Below are 6,825 nucleotides of genomic sequence, written 5' to 3' on the forward strand. Positions count from 1 at the left end.
GGCTCCCCGGGGCACAGGTGGAGCGGCCCCGCCCCTGGTCGGACTCACAGCCTGACGTCAGCAGCCTCGTCACTGTCATCCGCTAGTGTCTAAACGCCCCACATGGCCTAAGCACCAGTCATCAAGCAGGAAAAAAAATACCATTTCAGACGCAGTCCCTGCCCTGGGGAGGGAGAGAAGCTATAAGAATAGAGAGCAGTATTTTAAAAAAGATATTTAAGGTTAGTGTGATGTTGGGGTGTTACAAAGGTGGAAAGTGCGGGAAGCTTGGTTATCTTTTTTTTTAAAGATTTTCTTTATTTTTAGAGAGGGAAGGGAGAGAAATAGAGAGAGAGAGAGAGAGAAACATCAATGTGCAGTTGCTGGGGGTCATGGCCTGCAACCCAGGTATGTATCCTGACTGGGAATCGAACCTGCGACACTCTGGTTCGCAGCCTGCGCTCAATCCACTGAGCTACGCCAGCCAGGGCGCTTGGTTATCTTGATGTGAAGTTTGGCTGTTTTAGATTTTGGATTTTTGTAAATTTCTTATTCCTGTTGGGGGGGGTTAATAAACTATTTCAGTCATACAAAAGGGGAGAGGGAGAGAGAGAGAGAGAGGGAGGGGGGGAGAGGGAGAGAGAGAGAGAGATTATAGTGAGTACTCTCCTGGGTCAGGGAGTAAACATCCAGCGCAGTGGAAGCCCCCAGGTGCCCTTGTGCCTCTCCAGCCGGTCCAGAAACCTCATAAATCCATAAACGTAATAAACATGATACATACAGACATCTTCCTGCTATTCGCTTTTCTGGACCAACATTAAGTCTCTGGAACGCATCCTTGCTGGTTCCTGTAGCCGGAAACGGTCTTTTCCTACGACCCCTCCTCCGGTGGCTGGCGGTCAGGGTGGTCCCGTCCTCAGCCCGACTGGGCGTGGCCAAATCCCTCTCCAAAGTGGACCCTGTCGTTGTTGTTTTTGTCGCAGCGTCATTGTGATAAAAAACACACGACGTCACACTCGGCATTTAAGCCGTCGTGAGTGCGCGGCTGGCGGCGTCCGGTGTGAACACCTGTTGCGCAGCGGCGCCCCCGTCTGCCTCGGGACTGAAACTCCGCGAGAGTTGAGCAGTAACTTCCACGTCCCCTCCCCCAGGCCGGGTGACCCTGACTACCCTGGGGACCTCGCACAAAGGGGATCCTAGGGCATTTGTGCCTTTGCAACGGGCTCATTCCCCCTCACTGTCTTCCAGGGTCAGCCACGCCATAGCCTGGGTCAGGACGTCCTCCCTTTCAAGGCCAAGTGCTAGTCCCGTGCGGGGCCGCATGCCATTCATCTGTTCGTCTGCCTGCCGATGGGCATTTGGGTGTCTCCTTCCTTTGGCCACGGTGAGCACAGCGGCTATGAACACGGGTCTGCACACCTCTGTCTGCGTCCCTGCTTTCCATGCTTTTGCGGATAGCTCCAGAGGTGGAATTGCTGGGTTACATGACATCTTTAACTAATTTTTTTAGCCCTCGCCTGGGGGTATGTTTATTGATCTGAGAGAGAGAGAAACGTCGTCGTGAGAGAGAAACGTCAATCAGTTGCCCCTGGTGAGCAGCCAGACCGGGGCTTGAACCTGCCGCCGAGGTGTGTGCCCCGAAACCTTTTGGCACACAGGACGGCGCTCCAACCACCCAGCCACCCGGCCGGGGCTGATGGCGTCGACTTTTCCAGAAACTGCTAGACGGTTCCACGCAGCAGTCATACCATTTCACCTTCCCACCGGGCACGCACATGCGTTTCCATTCTCCGTGTCCGTGCCAGACTTCTTGTTTTCTGTGGTATTTATGTTTTTAAACAATAGCCATCCCGGTTTGTTCTTTCTTTCTGTTTTTTAAATCAGGGTTCCTTGCACCAAACAAAGTCGGCTTTGAAAGGTGTGCATGACCTCATTTCTCCCTCAGGGCGGGTCCTCGGCTGGATGTCTGGAAAGTTCCGGAAACCAATGACTACGTAGGAAGGTAACTTTTCTTCATCCCCACAGCCCGGGAAGTGAGCTGCGGAGAGAGTTGTGGATGAGCAGAGTGTGCATGTCTCGGTCTGTGAAGGCTGTGGCCGATTTTTCCGACTTTTTCTTGTGCGATAGATCTAAGACGGAGGTTCGAGAACGATGGAGAGGGGGCTGGGACGCAGAAAGGCCCCTGGTGGCCCGCCCCGGGCAGTCCCGCCCTGGAGTGGCCCTCCCTCTCTCACGCTGCCCCAGGGGAAAGTGATGCACCCCACCCTTGCCCCGGATTAGCTCTGTGGTGCCCACCCCTCTGGCACAGGACTCACCATGGGGGGTGGGGGGGCCCAGCTGTCTCCCTGTGCGGACGGCCAAGCAGCCCATGAAGAAGTGTGAGTGGTAAGGAGCCCAGCCCTACCCCCCCCCAGGGCAGTGGTCCCCGGTCAGCCTCAGAGGAGACCCTGGGCCAGAACCGCTCAGCTCACCTCCTCCCGGTTCCTGACTCTCAGAAACTACGTGAGATCCTGAGAATTTGTTGTCAAGTGGCTGGCGGAGTGTGGGCGTGTTCGGGTCCACGGCAGCATCGCCAAGGCGGCACCCGCAGGGAGCCCTTCATCATCGAAAGGACCGGGGTCAGGGGAACGGTTGAGTACACTGTGGCAAATCTGATCCCAGGTACGTTTTCCAGCCAATTAAAATGAGAAACAAAGACGACGACGCAGAATGCAAACCCCAGTGCGAGTTCACGTTCAGGTACAAAGGCAAAATGGAGACGCCCGTCGGGACGGTGATCGTACCCACGGACGGGTCAAGTTCGCGCGTCAACAGAAAGCAGAGAGACGAAATCTTCACGCTGCTGGTGGGCAGAACCGCAGAGACAATGTTTGTGTGTGTGATTGGAGGGAAGGGTACAACAACGCTTGTGGATTAAGATTTTTTTGTTTTTGTTTGAACGAATATAAAAGAAAGAAAATTGATGTAGATTTGTTTTAGCAGCTGCTGGTGACCTCTGGTAAACTTCTACTGAATGTTAGTGCAAAAATCAAAACGGTTGCCCCCAAAAGTAAACTTCCTAAACCCTAAGTTTATGTGCTGAGTAAACCCACAGTAAGTAAAAGTTTGTGGGTTCACACACCATGACACAGAGAAATACAAGTTGTCACGGCCTGGTGTCCTCCAAACCCCCCACTTCAGTGTCGCTAAAATTCTCCTCTCAAGAATTATTTTAGCCCTGGCTGGTGTGGCTCAGTGGATTGAGCACCAACCTGCAAACCAAAGGGTCGCTGGTTCGATTCCCAGGCAGGGCACATGCCTGGGCTGCGGGACAGGTGCCCAGTAGGGACCGCGTGAGAGGCAACCACACACTGATGTTTCCCTCCCTCTCTTTCTGTCTCCCTTCCCTTCTGCCCAAAAATAAATAAAATCTTTGTTTTTTAAAAAATGAGTTTCTAAAATGTTTGCTTCGCTCTTCATATCTCTCACCAAAACCAGTTCTGTTTTGCACCAAACTGGCCAATAAAAACAAGAGGTAAGGAAGCTGTTGTTTGTCTCCCTTTGGTCAGGGACGATCATCTGTGACATCGCTTAACTCTTGGTGTCCCTGAGGAGGACTCTCACAGGCGGTCCCTCGAGAGGACCCCAAATGCATGAGAATCCCAGAACTTGGTTTTCCTCCCCGGGAGGGGCTCACGGAAGTGACTCTTCAGTACGTTGGCCTGTTGTGCCCCGACCCTGCAGCGACACACAGTCTGCTCTGTGCTTCCACGCATTTTCAGTGAAGCCTGACGACTTCAAGGATGTCAAGTTCATGCACCACGGAACGAATGCAGCTCTAATCTTTACCGCCAGCCCTGACACTGAAAAACCCTTCATCTGAGCAGCGGTGGTGATGTCTAGGTTGGCGTGCTCATGGGTAAAGCTAGAGACCCGAGTTCCAGGCTGACAAGCTCTCGAGGGAGGAACCGAAACTTCCCCAAGGTGGTACTTTAAAAAGAAACTTACAAAGTTTCTGTTTTTCTTTCTTTTTTTTTTAGTTCTAGGAGTAATTTACATCTCTCATTTCTTTTTAAAAATTTTTATTTATTTATTTTTTAGAGAGAGCGGAAGGGAGGAAGAGAGGGAGAGAAACATCAATGTGTGGTTGCCTCTGGAGCGCCCCCTACAGGGGACCTGGCCCACAACCCAGGCCTGTGCCCTGACTGGGAATCGAACCAGCGACCCTTTGGTTCGCAGGTTGGTGCTCAATCCACTGAGCCACACCAGCCAGGGCGCATCTCTCATTTCTTAACTGGGTGATATGATTCTCTATCCCTTTTGGAAAATCTGGCCTCTTTTGTGACACAATACACAAATGAACATTCAAACGCTTAAAAATATTTGTTTGCTGTAAAAAACTGTCTCCATGGCAAAGATGTAAGCTGAAGTGTTACAAACAAATCCAGTCGATCTCGTATTCCAGAGGCAACCACAATGGACAGTTTTGCTTCTGTCTAGAATGTTTCGAAGTCTCTATAAACACACACGTACGTATGTGACTTTCCACTTAGCAGGAGTAGGAGCTTACTATTCCGCCACTGGCCGTTGGGTTCTTGCCACCACGCAACATTCTTTTTCACGGCTGTGTAGTATTCCGGGGGCTCTGTCCCAGAAGTGTAGGTCCCTGGCTGTCCAGAAGGAACGCAACAATGAACCCTCTGTGCACGCATCTTTGCATACCTCCGTGAGCGTGTGCCTCGGCTAATTCTCTCAAAATCAAATTGAGCCCCTTGTTAATTGTTAACCAATTCTGTGTTGTGGAACTGTTTTAGATTTACAGAAAAACCAACAAGATGGTTCAGAAAGTTCCCACTTGCCCCCCATCCCGTGTCCACTGTTATGAATACCCGAGCACAGGTGCATTTGCCATGGTTAAGGCGCCCGTATTACACTATTACACTTCCTTGTGAACTCAAGTCCACACCTTATCTAGACTTCCTTAGTGTCCCCCTCGTGTCCTTCCTCTGTCCCAGGACCCCGTCCAGGACACCACGCCACCTTTGGTCGTCACGTCTCCTCTCGGCCGTGGCCATGTCCCAGGCGTCCCTGGGTTCCGACAGAGCCGAGGAGGGCCGCTCAGGGTCGTCGTAGGTTGTCCTCTGGGATGTGTCTGGTGTTCTTCTCAGGACCCGACGGGGGCCGTGGGTTTGGGGCGGCTGGGGGGGTAGGGAGGCCACCGAGGCCAAGGGCCATTCTGGTCCCCTCACGTCAGAGGTACGCACTGCCGTTGTGGTCTGTCACCGCCGATGCTGACCTGGGTCACCTGAGGTGTGTCTGCCAGCTGCCTCCGCTGGGACATGACTCTTTCTCCCCACTTTCCATGCTGTGCCCTGTGGGAGGGGTCACCAGGCACGGCCCCTCCCGGGGAGCGGGGAGGGAGACTCCCTTTGCTTTTCAGTTTTCAAGACGTTCCTAAGAGGGACCTGACCTGGGCCGGCGAGTACACAACCCGACGCACAGATGCCGTATCACAGAATCACACCCCTGCAACCTACGTAATTCGGATGACTGAAGTCACCCCCTCCCACGAATTCAATGTAAAAAGTCCTAAAAGGGTATAAACCCGAGTTCGAACGGCAAAGAAAGAGGAAAAGAAAAGTCATCTTTGGCAGCCTCCCGCCTTCCCTTCCCCGGATTCTTTGCAGGGCGCAGCCCACCCCCACCCGCCACCCCCGCGCCCCAGCACAAGAGACCGTGTTCCACTCGCGCAGGATCTGTCGCTGGCAAATCACGTCCCTAAAGGAGGTAAGTCAACTGTCTATTAACGTGGCTCTCGCCCACGTCCCCTGAGCCCCACACACTTCCCACGGCACAGGGCGGACACCGGCTCAGGGGACTTCTCCTCTCTTAGCCCCCGGACACAGTTGGAGGGGTGAGTGTGTGTTTTTTTATTTTTAATTCCATGCAGTTATTTTTTTTTTTTAAATAAAGCTTCCTCGCGGCAGAAGGTGCTAATCGGGCACTAAATCCGGAACGCTGTCATCGCTGTGAAGATCTGCATGTCTGATTTTGACAGGAAACGTGTGAAGACGGGATTTTATGCTGCTCACACCTCGTGGCCCCGCAGTGCGTGGGGATGGGGGGGGGCTCTGCACGTGCTAACAGCCCCCGCCTCCCTCCCCGCGGGCTCCCAGCTCCCAGGTTTCCGGAGGCCCACGGCGTCCACTCTCTTCTCTCCAGAGGGGCTGCCTCGGCTGCCCCTCCCCCAGAGCGGCTCCCCGCCCCGGGCCCTCCTCTTGCAGTTTTATAACCTTTGGAAGGTGGAGCCGCACACGTGACTCGGGAGCCCTTCTGAATCTGTGTCCCGTGGCTGCTGGCTCAAACCACACCAACTTCAACAAAGTTGTTCTCTTATCGAGCCGGTTGCCAGGAATCCAGGTGGAGTCCTCCGGGGAGGGCGTTGGCGGAACCCGTTCCTCCGGCAGGCTGCGAGCGCAGAGTCTGCTTCCTGGCCTTTCCGGAGGCTTCTAGAGGCCTAGGCACTCCTTAGGGGGCGGCCCCTTCCCGCGTTCAAAGCACATCACTCGCGGCTCCGCCTCCTCGGCCAGGTCGCCTCGGGCGCCGCCCCTCCTGCCTCCCTCTTCCAAGGGCGCCCCCGGGCCCCTCCCATCATCTCAGGACCCCGAACGGACGCGCGCCTGCCAGGCCCCTTCTGCTGTAAGCGGCAACACTGGCGGGAGCTGGGGACCAGGATGTGGCCTTTCTTGGGCGATTACTGTTCAGCCCGCCGCACCGCCCGCCCGTGAAAACGAATAAATCCCAAACCACAGTCTGCTCCGACCCCCGAACCCGGTTCCCCGTCCTCTCTCTCGGGCCACGCGCGCC

At 54.3% G+C, this 6,825-nt stretch overlaps 1 long non-coding RNA gene across 3 annotated transcripts; it reads left to right on the forward strand.

Annotated features, from left to right (window-relative positions):
• The first annotated feature begins 326 nt into the window (after window positions 1-326).
• Window positions 327-3,228, forward strand: LOC123822140. 3 transcript variants are annotated; one of them, XR_006786226.1, is made up of 4 exons: window positions 327-387; window positions 1,228-1,363; window positions 1,925-2,364; window positions 2,475-3,228. It is a non-coding gene; the product is annotated as an uncharacterized LOC123822140 (long non-coding RNA). The 3 variants fall into 3 exon arrangements; XR_006786227.1 differs by having other exon boundaries at window positions 1,864-3,228; XR_006786225.1 differs by having other exon boundaries at window positions 1,925-3,228.
• Window positions 3,229-6,825: the final 3,597 nt, after the last annotated feature.

The sequence above is a fragment of the Phyllostomus hastatus genome, unplaced genomic scaffold, assembly GCF_019186645.2.
Source record: "Phyllostomus hastatus isolate PE091 unplaced genomic scaffold, TTU_PhHast_1.1 phas_contig_1162, whole genome shotgun sequence".
In the NCBI taxonomy this organism is placed as follows: domain Eukaryota; kingdom Metazoa; phylum Chordata; class Mammalia; order Chiroptera; family Phyllostomidae; genus Phyllostomus; species Phyllostomus hastatus.